Below are 14,914 nucleotides of genomic sequence, written 5' to 3' on the forward strand. Positions count from 1 at the left end.
GAAAAATTTAGTTCTGAATTTAAAAAAAAAAATCTAAAATCGGTGCATAATTGCGTTCTAAATGTCATTTTGAACCTCGTTTTCCGATTTCACCCCACTGTGGGCCGTAGAGAACGTCCTAAGGATCTATACGATGCTCTCCAATATTTTCCACGTGTTTACACTTGATACTTAAAGTTTCAGATTAAAATGGCGATCATCAAAAACATGACGCGATATTTCGATGCGAATGTTGGTAGCACTGCTTAGATTTCAGTTCTACCAACATCGCCAGGGGGCAAAACTTGTAACCTTTACTACTTTTATTTCTGGGATAATAAATTGCTGGTAAATGTAACTAATTTATTCGCTGTGACTACAATTACTATTCTTACTAATATAACCTTCATAGGAGGACTAACGGCGACTTGTTGCCGTACAAAACTGGTTAGTTAATGTTACTATCGAAGTTGTTGTTGTAGCTTATACCAACTCTACTAATAAGGAGCTTCTTGTCGCAACTTACCATTTTTTTCAGTGTGGTTTCGGCATGACGCGGTGATTCGTAAGGAGACTGGTTTCTGAATTAAGGGACATGGCTAAATTTTTATTTAATTACTTCATTTCATTTGATTTAATTTTCATTGAAATTTTAACTAGTCTGCATTTTCTTACAGAATACAGTGAGAAAAATTGATTATACGAACTGGATATTAGAACTAGAGGATAATAACTCATATCGACCCTTCGGCGTAATATTAATCTATGTGCTGATAATGTCGCGTATGAAACTATTTCATATGCTTACACACAAAAGAAAGTTTTTACCCTACGGTATTCATGTGTAAAGTGCGTGCACCTGTTGAGGATTTAATTAAACCATCTTATTCTGTAATTACCTCTTTAAAAGAAGTAATAGTAATAATAATAGATTATTATTATTTCAGTAATCACTGGTAATTATTTAGCTTAAACTTGAATTGTATTTATTAATTTAAAAGTAAATCTTTATTTTTCAGTTCTAGCATCTTTTGATCCTTGAGCCAGCGTCACTGCACAATATATTCAGAGGTAATTGATCAGAAGGGGCAGATCTGCTTTATTTAAATTTCTTTTTATCCTTATTTAAGATTGAAAAAAAATATATTCAGTTGAAAATTAATCTCCTTTTGAATACGTGAAAGAAAATTGGACTTTTTTGTAGAATATTTGTTCTTTTTTTATTAAAAAAGATTTTTTACACTGAAAAATTAATTTTTTGAAACGGATTTTACCTTTTTTATTTTGTATAGAAAGTTCGACTATTTGTCTTAAAAATTCACCTTTTCGTGGAAGCTTTATTTTTCTTAATTTAAAATTAATTTTCCAATGAAAATTAAAATCTTCTATTTTTGTTCAAAAATTAATCTTTTTAGTTTAAAAATTTAACTATAAGGTTCACAATCTATGTAATTTCTTACAAATTTATTTGATTTCTGTTTCACAACTTCAGCAGAAAATTCATATCGTTGGCAGAAAATAAAAATTTCTTATTAAAACTTCCCTTTTGGGGAAAAATGATATGGAGGGAAATGAAATTTTGGTTTGAACTTTCTTATTTTCGGGTAAAAATTCTATTCTTTTATGTGTATAAAAAAATCGTCTTTTTGTCTTTGAATTTTAAGAATTTGGTTGGAAAGTCAAATTTGTGGTAGAAAAATCAACTTTTTGTAAAAGATTAGTTTTTTTATTAAAAATATTTCTTAATTTCAAGGATGTTATACATTTTTTCTGGTTTTAGTACACTCAATTGTCCTTGAATAAAGAGTGGACAGGCTGTAGTTTCCATAAACAAGGTTAAAAATATAATGGGAAAGGGGTGCTAAAAACTTAAATCTAGTAAGACAATCCAACTTTTTGGGTAAATGTTCTTTTTTTATTAAACAGGTTACTATTATGTTCTTGGTTCAGAATTCATTTCGATTGATCAAAAATCCTATTATTTGTTTGAAAACGCAACTGCTATTTGCTTAAGAAATTGCTTTTTTAGTTGAAAGTTAAAATTTTTTATTGAAAATTCAAATATTTTATTTAAAATGATCTTTTATGGTAAAAATTCTACTGCTCTGTAAAAAATTCGTCCTATTGCCATGCAAATTCAAATATTTGGTCGAACATTAAACTTTTTATAATTCGTTTTTATTTTCAAGCATTTCATTTATAATTAACTTTTATGATGAAAATTCTACTGTTTCGTAGAAAATTAATCTTCTTGGCTTGAAAAGTAAACTTTTTGTAGATAATTTCTCTTTTTGGCTTTAAAATTAAATTATTTCGCTAAGAGATTATGTATTTTGTTAAACATTCATCTCGTTTGGTAGAACATTAATCTTCTGGGTAGATAATTCATCTGTTTTGTTATATATTTAACAAATTTGTTGAAAATCCATTTTTATTGTTAAAATTATTATTCTTTAATCCAAAAATCTAACAATTTCAGGTTCTTTTGCATCGAAAAAAAAGATCTAATAGAGTTGAAGCAGGTGAAGTTTACTCTGAAATCAGGTCAAAGATTACATTTTCTTTTTTTCTGTGAATCTCCTTTGTTAAAAATTGAATTTTTTGGTAGAAAGTTCAAGTATTTGGTTGAAGATTCATATATTTGGTTCAAAATTCGTCTTTTAGGGTAGAAAATTATTCTTCTTTGTTGATATTTTAACTTTTTGTTTGAGAATATTGTTAAAAATTGATAATTTTTTAATAAAAATGGTCGTCTTCGTTGAAGATTCAACTTTTCTGATTTTAAAATCCAATATTTTCAAAAACATTAAATTTTCTGCCTTAAAAACTTTACTTTTATTGAAATAAAAAAACTTTTGTAATGATTGTTATGCTAATTGATTATTTATTGCTTTTTAGGGAATATTTATGGGATGAATTACAAAGAAGAAAATCAGCTGGAAAGCGAAGTTTATAAACGTTTAATTACACAGGCCGACAAAATTTGACAAAAGTCAAAAGCAAGAAAGCAGACCAAACATTTCCGAAGGACTTTGATGCGCTGAATCTGAATCCGAACTCGAAACTGCTCCTGTACGTCAGGTTTTCAAGATATCCTAACCAAAAAGTGCAAAAAACGCGGTTTTTAGCTGTTTTTGAGGTTATGTAACTGTACAGGAAAAATTTCTACCACAATGCTAATACGGAATTTGAAAGTACTAATCTTCCCATTTCAAACCTACTTGGACTTATTATGATATCTTTATTTTTCACCAAAATATTGTAATTTGAAATTTTTTATTTTAGCGTTTTAACCCATTAACGCTGAGGTGTTCAGATTTAGACAACGCATTCTCTATTGCTGACGGTACGATATTTTTTCTTCAAAATATTATCTCAGGGGTTTTCGAGGGTGCCCTTTCTATTGCCGGTGTCAATTTTTTGTTACAACCCCTAGAAGATCCCATACGGCGGCCACAATTTAGGGCTTTAAAGAAGAACAAAGGATCCCGCACAAAATACCAACAAAAAAGCGTGCAGTTGTTTAGAACCAAACTTTCACATTGATGACACAATAAAAAATATGGAACCCGTGTCTTTTCATTTCTACGGAAGCCGTTTCCTAGGGCTAAAAACCACACCTAACAAGCCACAAGCATGCTAACCCACCTGACTCTGGAATAATAAATTTAGTCGCATATCTGTCTTGGAATAATGAAGTTCCAAGCCACAAGTGGGTTAACCCACCTACCTGCTAATCCACCTAAACCCAGAAATCACCCCTACCAAATCATTAGCAGGCTAACCCACCTAACTCGGGAAGCAGCGAATTTAGTCGTTTACATTTCGTGAAATAATTGAATTCCACACTGCAAGTGGGCTAACCTTGAAATGAAATTTTTCAGTTTAGCGTATTAACCACTTAAGGACTTTGGATTGCCCAGCTAAGCAAGAAAGTACTTAATATTTTCCAGCCAATAAAGGCAAAACTTTTAATCGTCCAGCCAGTTAAGGCAAGACTTGGAATTGTCCAGCTAAGCTAGGAAGTACTTAATATTTTCCACTCAATTGAGGCAAGACTTGAGATTTCCCAGCAAATCAAGGAAATACTTTAGATTGCCCAGCCAATCAAGGAAAGACTTTGAATTGCCTAGCCGATAAAGGTAAGACTTTGTATCGCCCAGCCAGTCACGGCAAGACTTTGAATCGTCCAGCCAGTCAAGGCAAGACTCACGATTGCCCATTCAGTTAAGGCAAGACTTGAGATTGTCCAGCTACGCAAGGATATACTTAATATTTTCCAGCCAATTAAGGCAAGACTTTATATTGCCCAGCCAATCAAGGAAGCTCTTTAGATTGCCCGGCCAATCAAGGAAAGAATTTAAATTGCCCAGCCTATAAAGGCAAGACTTTGTATCGCCTAGCCAATCAAGGCAAGACTTTGAATTGCCTAGCCAGTTAAGGAAAGACTTACGATTGTATGTCCAATGAAGATGAAACTAATTACTGGTTTTCTTATGGAAACGTTCACGCTTAATGTCAAACGATCGTTGAAGAGACTTTCGTTTATGACTAGTAGGGTCATTATCATTTCTTTGCAAAGGCTAGCAGTAGTCGGCCATCTTTCTTACATTGCATCGACCTTAATAATGTTGATCTTTTTGGCAAAAGTCTTGATGAAAGCGTTCGCTGATTTCTTCACTGAATGCTCCAACATTTTCTGGGAAATAATCCAAATGAGATTTGAGAAAATGTAATTTCATACTCATCAAACAACCTAATCTTTTAAAATTCTTCAACATACTAGATCCAATAGTTCTAAACTTTGGATCTGGATTGTTCCCTAAAAATTTCTGTATAACATCTTTGAAACTCAACTATGCATCCTTTTCAATAGACGTCATGGTTTTGATAAAGCCATCATCTTCGATAAGTTTTCTTATATCAGGCCCAAAAAAATACCTTCCTTAACTTGGGCATCGCTTAAATGCGTAAATGTAGATCTGATATAATTGAAACATTCTCCTTCGATGTTTAGGACTTTCACAAATTGCTTCATTAACCCTAGTTTTATATGGAGTGGTGGCAATAATACTTTCTTTCTGTTAACAAGACTTTCATAAACAACATTATACTGACCAACTGTCCACGTTAATCTGTCTGGCCATTTCTCCGTTATCCAATGTTCATCCCTTGCACGTCTGTACCAAAGGCAAAGAAAACAAGGGTATTTAATGTTTCCTGATTGTAAACCTATTATAAGATTTATCATTTTGAAGTCACCACAAATAAGCCACTTATGGACATTGTATTTTATTTTTATCAGGACTAATTGGAAATTATCATAAGATTCTTTCAGTGAAGTTGAGTGACCTACTGGAGTTGCAGCGTACTTATTTCCATTATGTAATAGTACTGCTTTCAGACTCTCTGTAGACGAATCTATGAAAAGACGCCAATCCTCTGGCGTATATAAGTTTATTTTATATAAATTAATCAGTCCTTTGATATCACTGCAATGCACAATCCCACCGTCCATTGAAAACTACTTGATAAACTTTTCTTCCCTATTTCCGTAAACAGTTACTCTAGTGCCAGGTAACAATAGTTTCCTCTCTTCGAGTCTTAAAGCGCAAAGCTCAGCTTTATCTTTTGGAAGATCAAGGTCACGTATAAAATTGTCTAATCCGTCTTGGTCAAAAAATTTAGGACTTTCATCATCTGATTCTTCCCAAGAAGAATCTTCAGTTGCATTAGGATCGTCAGTATTCATTGATTCGTGAGTTGATCGGTCACTTTTGTGGTCAGAGTGATTTCTAATACCTATCTTGGTTGGTGTAACACTTTTTACATCGGGGTAAATGATCTTCTCCAAATACTTTTTAGAAAAACCTCCTGTTTTGCATAAGTAAAAGTAACAATCAGTATCATGATCGTTGGGCTCACGCTAAACAAGTGGTTGAATAACAGTCTGCTTTTTGATACTTCCATCTTCCTAATTTGAAAAATTTAATCTACCAGCATGACAAATTGAGGTTGGTACCCACGGTTTATCCAAATTTTTTATTGAAGTCCCATAACAGTTGATATATGACGTTTTTATTGAATCATTATTTCATCGACGGTATTTCTCCGTTTCATACTTTCCACAAACGTGACAAAACGTATTAACTTTCTTAGCGCAAGGAGTTCTTGAACTCATTTTTTTCTTATAGAGAGCAGTAGCGTTGAAATTCTAAAACTCACTATATACAAAAATCACGCTAGACACGAAATGTAACCGCTAGACAGATTTCAAATACAAAAAGGATTTAATTACCTAAGCATCCAACCGTTAGACCGCCACTCAAACGTGATCTCTAACACAGAAAGATTTGTAGCAAAAAACGAATTTCATCACCTACGCATAACACGTCATAAAAGCGTCGCCAGCTTAGTGAGCCAGCTAGGGATCGAAGACTGTCTGCGCCGTAGAACGGTGCGTTAATGGGTTAAAACGCTAAAATAAAGAATTTCAAATTACAAGATTTTGGTGAAAAATAAAGATATCCTAATAAGTCTAAGTAGGTTTGAAAGGGGAAGATTAGTACTTTCAAATTCCTTATTAGCATTGTGGTAGACATTTTTCCTGTACAGTTACGTAACCTCAAAAACAGCTAAAAAGCGGGTTTTTTGCACATTTAGGTTAGGATATATTGAAAACTTGACGTACAGGAGCAGTTTTGAGTTCGGATACCTGAAAAGCAATAAATAATCAATAAGCATAACAATCATTACAAAAGTTTTTGTATTTCAATAAAAGTGAAGTTTTTAAGTTAGAAAATGTAGTGTTTTTGAAAATAGTGGATTTTAAAATCAGAAAAGATGACTTCAATTACTCTTCCTAAGTGTCACTTCATTGGAGGAAGATCCTTGTCTTGTAGAAAAACCATAGTACCAGGTTTGATTATTTGAACTTGAACAGAAGTCCATTTTGATCGATGTTGAAGTTGTGTGAAATAATCTTGTGGCCATTTTGACTGAAAATGTTGGTTAATCTGGGCAAGATGTTGGAATTTGGTTAGACGATGTTCTGAAACTTAAGTGGCCTGGTGTGAGAACTGTAAAGTCTGTGGGGTCGTTGGACATCGGAATGAGATGACGTGATTTAAGACAAGCCTGCATTTAAGTAAATATCGTAGTTAGCTCTTCGAATATTAATAAATAAAGTCCCATAACCTTCCGTAAATGTGTTTCAGCTGATTTTATTGAAGCTTGCCATAAATCTCCCATATGGAGAGAAAAAGTTGGTATGCAATGTCAGTTCTTTGAATTATCTGATATAAAACTTTGATCTTGTCTCTTTAACAATTTTATTAAATCTCGAAGGTCGTTGTTCGCACTAACGAAATTGGTACCATTATCTGAATATGGGTTTAAAACCTTACCTCTTCCAGCAATGAATCGCTTCAATGCGTTTAAAAATTCTTCTGTTGTATCGCCCATTACAGGTTCTAAATGCACAGCCTTTGTTGCAATGCAAACGAATAAACAGAGATACGACTTACCAGTTATGTTGCATGAGATTTTTACCCTAAACGTCCCTGCGTAATCAACAACGGAGCTGATAAAAACGCGAACTGATGTGACACGATGCTCTGGTAAATCACCCATGAATTGATGTGGCATAGTCGGTTTTACTCGAAAACAAAGAGCCCATCGGTGAATTACGCGTCGAACAGCGCTTCTATCCGACAAAATCCAATATAATGTGCGAATAGATGCGAGAAGAGCTTGTGGTCCTGCATGTAATTGCTAGTAATGTTCATTCCTGATTGTTAGGTCAGCGAGTGGATGATTCGAGGCAAGAGTATTGGATGTTTTTGTGAGTTTGATATTGGTGCATTGCTTAATCTGTCCCCTACTTTAAATAAGTTACCTCTGCCAATAAACCGATTTAGCGAAAGTAACTTGCTTGATTGTTTAAGTAACTTACCTGACTCTAAAGTGCTTAAGTCATTGAAAAATGCTTGTTCTTGAGTTATTCTTAGCAAAGCATTTATAGCACCTTCTAATTCTTCCACTGCTAGCGTACCTTTTATCTTGGTTAGTAAATAGAGATGTATTTTCTCGTTTATAACGAAGAAAACAAGCGATCACGTGTTTTAATGTTTTAAGTGATGAAAACTTGCTGAAAATTTTGTAATCTTGAGTTACTAAGTAGTTTGTGGTTACTACTAAGCTCTTGGTATCGGGAACCTTTCTGGACCTTTCTGTTAATTTTTGAATTTATTATCGCGGTTTGAGACTAATCTTTTCCATTTAGCAGGTTCTACATAGATCCATGCGAATGCTAACATGGAGTTATTCCAGTGGTAAAACTTCTTGATTTCAAGTGTTAGTGCTTTAACTACATTATTTGATAGATTTGCTAATAATAATGCACTGCAGAGTTCCAAACGTGGCAATGTAATCTTTTTTAATGGAGCTACAAGCAGTAGTCGAATCGTATGTTTGCCTTTGAAATCCATGGATTTTAAATATATGCATGTACCATACGCTGACTCTGACCCATCACAAAATCCGTGAGGTTCTATCAAAACCGAGTCGTCGCACACTACATGTCTTGGTATTTGCATGATATTGATATTTTTAATCTGATCTTGATATTTCAACCACATCGTGTGAATGTCATTGGACAAGGATTCATCCCACCCGCAGTTTAATTGCCATAATTCTTGCATTATGATTTTTGCTTGAATTGTACATGGATTCACCAGACGAAGCAAGTCAAATAGCTGTGATATAGTGGATAAAATGCTTCGTTTGGAGGATTTTAGATTTCCTGTTGGTATTGCCCCTTATCAGAAGTAAAAAAGAAATCAAATAGAGCTAAAATGGTAATACATAATTCTATAGTTGTACCGACTGTACTATACGGTAGAAAGATATGCGGGAAAACTAATAGACAACGTGAGTAACGAGATTATTCTCAAAGAATGTGGTGCGGAACAGACACTAGTTCACACATGAGAAAGAAATCGGTTTAAATGGTTCTGGCATGTTAAGAGAATGCCAATTGAACGACTGAAGAAACAAGTCTGTCAAAGATGAGTACATGACAGCGTGCTCAGCGGCAGAACACGGAAAAATGGTTAGAATATGTGAATGAGGCCCTAGTTAGAAGATACATAACAAGCCACATAAATACGAGATCTTGTCTGAAAAAATGCATGGACGTGAAAGAAGCTAGAGAAGTATGTCAGGACAGAAAATTATGGCGGCATATAGTTCATAAAAAGAGTGTCAGTAGAGTAAATGACTAATGGACCCAAGTGGGGCACCACACATGACGACTTTGCGAGGATCTTCACTTGGGGTGATTGCTAGAGAGATTGTTCAGCAACCTGGGTCGGAGAAGTGTTGCGGTACAAACATAGTATTTACATAAAGAACACGAGTAATAATAACAATAAGACCCATATATACTTAACTATAACCCAGTCCGTCAAGGATGGGGTAAAAACCAGGCTTTGTCCAAGATGTCAGGCACACTGCTCTCATCAGATTCAACCCTAACCAAAAATTCCTTCGGTATGTTGGGCAGTAATTATCTTGAGCCTGTGACAACATAAATATAATAATGATGCTGATGGCTATTAAATTGTATGTATCTCGGAAGAGATACATAAGGTATATAAATACTTGCAAAGACTGTTGCTCAAACTACATACAAGCATGAAGAACATGGGTCTCGAAGTTGATTTAAATAAAACAAAAATTATAGCGTTTGAAGGAAAGGTTTTTTTGAGAAAAGAATTTGCATCACTTCCTCAATTGATGAGATAATAGAAGTTGATAAGTATGTCTATCTTCGTGGGATATGCACTTCAGATGGAAAGATAGATAGGGAGTTAGATAGGCGTATAAACTAGGGTAAGAAGGTTATCGGTAAAGCAGGGCCAATTATCAGAAGTAAAAATATATCAAGGGCAATATACAATTATACATTAATACAGACTGCGCTGTACCGTAGCGATATTAAAAAATATTAGTGAAACTGTGAAACTCTCAAGTGTGTTGCAAGAGTAATGTTTTTATCGATTTTGCCTGTGCGAATTTTAACGTTTTAAGAAACAAACTTTCATAAACTTGAAAAGGATCAAACAGATTTTTACTGCACAAAATGTAATGGGCAACGCGATGGCGATACCTGTGTGGTAGACGATGGTAGTTCGTCAAGGAAACCTGCTAATCATTTTTGCAACGCAATCGGTACATCTTCCTGCAAGATTCTCTCCAGAATCACAGGCTTTAAAACTAAACGAAGACTAAACGAAAATTGGATTTCTTCATTCGATGCAGGTTCAGAAATGGGAAAGGAGGATATAACTTAGATTAAAAAAGATGCTAATGGTTTGAAACTGCATGTGGCCACTCTTGAGCATGTGCGTAATCTAAAATAGCAGGCGGCTCTTCAAAATACTTTGAAAATTCATAATTTCTCTGTAAAACTCCAATGAAGGCCTTTTTATTACCATGGTATCAATAGCATATATAGCATCAATAGCCATTAAGTTTGTGGATACAGGGGGAGGCTGGCGGAAAACAGAGTGGGAAGGAAGGGTGGTGAGGGAAAGGGTGTCGTGGGCGCGAGATGCCATAGAGAGGACTATGTAGAAATGAGGAAGGATTTTAGGGCGACGTGTAAGAAGAAAGAGCCGGAAAAGGGAAAATAGCTGTAAGAGGAGTTGAGAAGTGAGAAGATAGGGAGCGACAAATGGAGGAAATTTTTCAAGGACAAATTTCAGAGGTCAGATACATGGAAGAAACATGAGGGAATTAGAAGAACGATGGAGAGGTGCTGCATGATACATGTATAAAAAGGGGATATGGAGAGACAGGAAAGTTATGGAGGAATTACGCTAATAAGGCTTTAGGGAGGGAAGGAGTACTATTGACAATATTTACGGCTTGCAGCAAGTCGTGGATAGAGAACTAACCAAAAAGTGTACGAAAGTGTGCGCTTTTGTTGTAGATCTAAAGGACGCGTCCCCTTCGATGGATAGGGCGAGATTGTGGGAAGTAATGGAAGAGAGAGGAATTAAGAGGGGTCTGATCAAGGGGCTAATAAAGATATGCGGTGACAAAAGATAGGGTGAGTGGAGGGGAGGAAATCTCTGAGGGATTCTGAAGGAATAGGGTGTTGAGGCAAGGGTACCCGTTTAGTCCAATGCTTTTTGCAATTTTGATCGCGATTATGGAAAGTAAGCTAGGGGCCGGAGTAGTAGGAGGACGTAGGGCTGGAAGATTCAGGATATGGTCACTCGCATATGCAGATGACATAGTACTGCTAGCAAAGAGCGAAGAGGCTTTAAATAGATGATGAAAAGGTTGAGAAGATACTTGGACGGAAATAGGTTAGAATTAAATACAGACAAGTCGAAAGTTATGGTCTTCAGGAAAGGAGGTAAAAGAGATAAGGGAGGGGAGTGGAAGTGGAAGGGAAAAGCGGTACAAGAGGGAAAAGAGTTTGTGTACCTGGGCTACCTGGGGAAGAGGTTGTTCGCAGGTGATTTGGTCAGGAGAATGAAATTGTTTGATTCGCTAGTGATGAGTGTCTTATTTTACGGAGTGGAGGTGTGGGGGAGGAAGGTAAGTCAGGAGGTAAATCGGATACAGGATAGGTATGTAACGTGTACACGGGGATTGGCAAGGAATACGCCGAACTATAATGTCAGGAGGAAGAGTAATATTTGTGTGAGAAAGGAGAGCAAGGAAGTTGGGAACATATAGCGAGGATGAGATGCGGTTGCATGGAGAATTTTAATAGCTTATGGTTTCTAGAGAGAATAGAATATGTGAATTGTGCGGGAAGAGGGAAGCAAAAGTTCAGCACTAATTGTTGGAATGTGAAGGGGTGGAAAGGAGTGAAATAAGTATGGAGGTATTGTTGCATGAAAAGGGGGACAAAAGGGCAGTAGCATGGGTAGAATGGGTAAATATTTTTTAAGTTTACGGTGTTAACTGCGGAGGCATAGGCTGGTAATGCGAGATATAGCGAGAAAAGAGTGACATGCGTGCGAGGCGCGGCGAGGCGCACCGAGGAAGGTGCAGCTCTAGAAGCGAGCGGATTAGCTATAAGGTGTGAATGGATGGTCATTTGTAAAAGATAGTTGTAAGAAGTTCCTATAAAAAATGAAAGTGTAATCAAGATAATTTTTTAAGGGGAGCAGGCCGAAAAATAAACGTTTATCTAATACTGATAACCTCGGCTGGTCTAGCCATTGTCCTGGGTCTCAGAGAAGAGTATCTGTGCATTTCGGGCGGGAAAACTTTTAGTCGCGTGGAGGATAGGTCTCCATAAATTTACCTTGGCTAAAATGCAGACCGTTGAGGCGCATAGGTAGCAGCCACTGCACAATGGTTTAGATTGAAACTCTAGCAGACAATCGGATGGCTCAGCGCACCGTTTAAAGCTAAAAAATTCTGTTTAAGATGAAAAGATTCTGAAGGGCATGTGATACTTCGTCGTGTGGCCAATCGGGTACAATTCCCCCGGCTTTTTTCAACAAAAATGAAAAATTTCAAAAACTGAATTCAGAGATGCTATAAAATATCATAACGGACGTCCCCGGACTCTTTTTGGAGGGATAATAACAAAACAAATGATTGTGCTAAATAAAAATTGTATGCATTTACATTATTTTGAGATTAGGGTCGTTTTTCAGCTCTTTCATTCCGATAATTTGGAAATTATTTATGAAATAAACTTTTTTGATTGCCTACCAACAAGATTAGTTCCGAGACATTAATTACTATGTTTACTTGTAAGTCCAAAGTTTTTGGCCAAAAATATTGTGTAGATTGTACGTAATTCTCGGAAAAATTGTAACACACAAAACGTCGAAATATACACACACACACAGATTTTTAGCAAAATCAAAATTTTTCGAAATTAACTCACAAAGAAGCGTCCAAGGACGTCCGTTAGCATGTTCGCTATCATTCCCCAGATTTTGAAGACAAAATATTTATTAATCTAGGAAAACAGCCAGGGTTATCTAACACTAATAAAATCGATACTAATTCCTAAGCGCCATGCAAATTGATCAAATTTATCAAAATACATTTTTTTGAATTAACCCACATAAAAAGTGTGCAGGAACGTCCGTTAGAATGTCTTCTATCATTTCCCGAATTTTCAAGACAAAATATTTATTATCCTAGAAAAAAGCCGGGGGAACCCAAAACTGGCAAAATCGATCATTTTCTACGTATCACATGCCCCTAAGAGCAAAAAGTACAATCTCAGATATCAAATTTTTTTACGTCAAAAATTTCAATTTTTACATACGTTGTACTAATTATTAAACTAATAATAATTTATTGAACTAATTATTTGAACAGTTTTTTTAGCCCCAAATCGAGATAATCGAGATAATCTTCTGCTTTATTTTTCATATGGAAAATCTATCACTATAACTGCAGCAGCTTGCGGTTATGTTGTCCTTATATATATAATCTCTTTGATCACTAAGATTGTACAGAACACCCTACCGTGGAGAATGGTCGCACCTGATTGACCAATCAACTCTTATTTTTCTAACCCGGGGGAATGGAAATCCACATCGATTGGTATTATATCCATTGTCCCTATTAATGTTATTAGGGTGTTTCAAGATTTCGATTGCTTCTCTATGCTTTGTTGGAAAAATATTCTGTCATTTATACGTTAGCTCACGACAAACGTATGAAGAAACATGAGATAAATATTATAAGGACTCTGCTCCGTCGCATGGAATGGTTTATAAGAGGTTCATAGAATTTCGTTGGGGTCGTATGAGAACAAGTGATGCTGAGCGTCATGGCTGTGCTAAAGTGGTGACTTCTCAAGAAATGGTCAACAAAATTCACGATGGTGCCGCGTTTGCTTTTCTACCACGACAATGAACCAGCCCACACAAGTGCCATTATAATAGCCAAATTATTAGAGTTACACTATAAAATACTTTCTCATCCACCTTATTTCCTAGATTTGGCACCTTCTGATTATTTTTTATTTTCTAAAATGAAAACTTGTCTTGGAGCTGAGTATTTTGAGGACTTCGATAAAAGTTACTTTTTGTAGGGCATAAAGAAGCTGAAGTACCGCTATACTAAATGTACATATAGCGTTAAAAGTGGACTCTGTTAACAAATATATGGAAATTGGTATCATGAATGGTTTCTTTCATTTCAAAGTCACGGACTTATTGAATGCACCTCGCATTAAACCCTATTTGAAATGACTTACATTGGGCTCTGTTGATTATTGATCATGATATTTCTATTTCAACTATATTCTTCTATGAGTTGCAGGTAACTTACAACTTGAAACCTACCATATTACATTTTTAATGTATCTTGAGTGTTTATTATGTTAACTTCATAGTATTTGTTTTTCTAATTTTTACTTTCTTATATACCTTATTCCCTGTTTTGAAATGTAATCATGTAAACTAGTTTTTTTTTTGGTTATTATTCTCTGTCTCTTCAGCGTTACGAAACATTTTCTTTAACTTATTAATACTTAAACGTTAATGATAAGTCTTTCCTTGTCGATTACTACGAGTTTAAACATTACTGTATATCACGTCTCTATCAAATAACATTTGTGTCCAATACCTGGCTTACGCCTAAAATTCCCTCGAGCCTCATAGCATTTGATCATAACACACATTTACGCAGAGATAAAGATGAGAGAAGAGGGTAGTGGGGTATGTCTCTATATTCATGTTAGCTTAAGAGGTGAATCATCTTGTCAATTCTCCTACTGCTGAGTACCTTTTTTATTAAGGTGTTGATGCCTTAAAACAGTCTGTTGGCTAGTGTATTTCACAAACCTCTTTAAGACCAAAACACAAATCTTAATGCTATCAACATTTTAACTCACTATTTAAAATCACTTGCATTCTCCATCGGATTATCTACAGTT

Source organism: Belonocnema kinseyi, chromosome 4 (genome assembly GCF_010883055.1).
Source record: "Belonocnema kinseyi isolate 2016_QV_RU_SX_M_011 chromosome 4, B_treatae_v1, whole genome shotgun sequence".
Taxonomy (NCBI): domain Eukaryota; kingdom Metazoa; phylum Arthropoda; class Insecta; order Hymenoptera; family Cynipidae; genus Belonocnema; species Belonocnema kinseyi.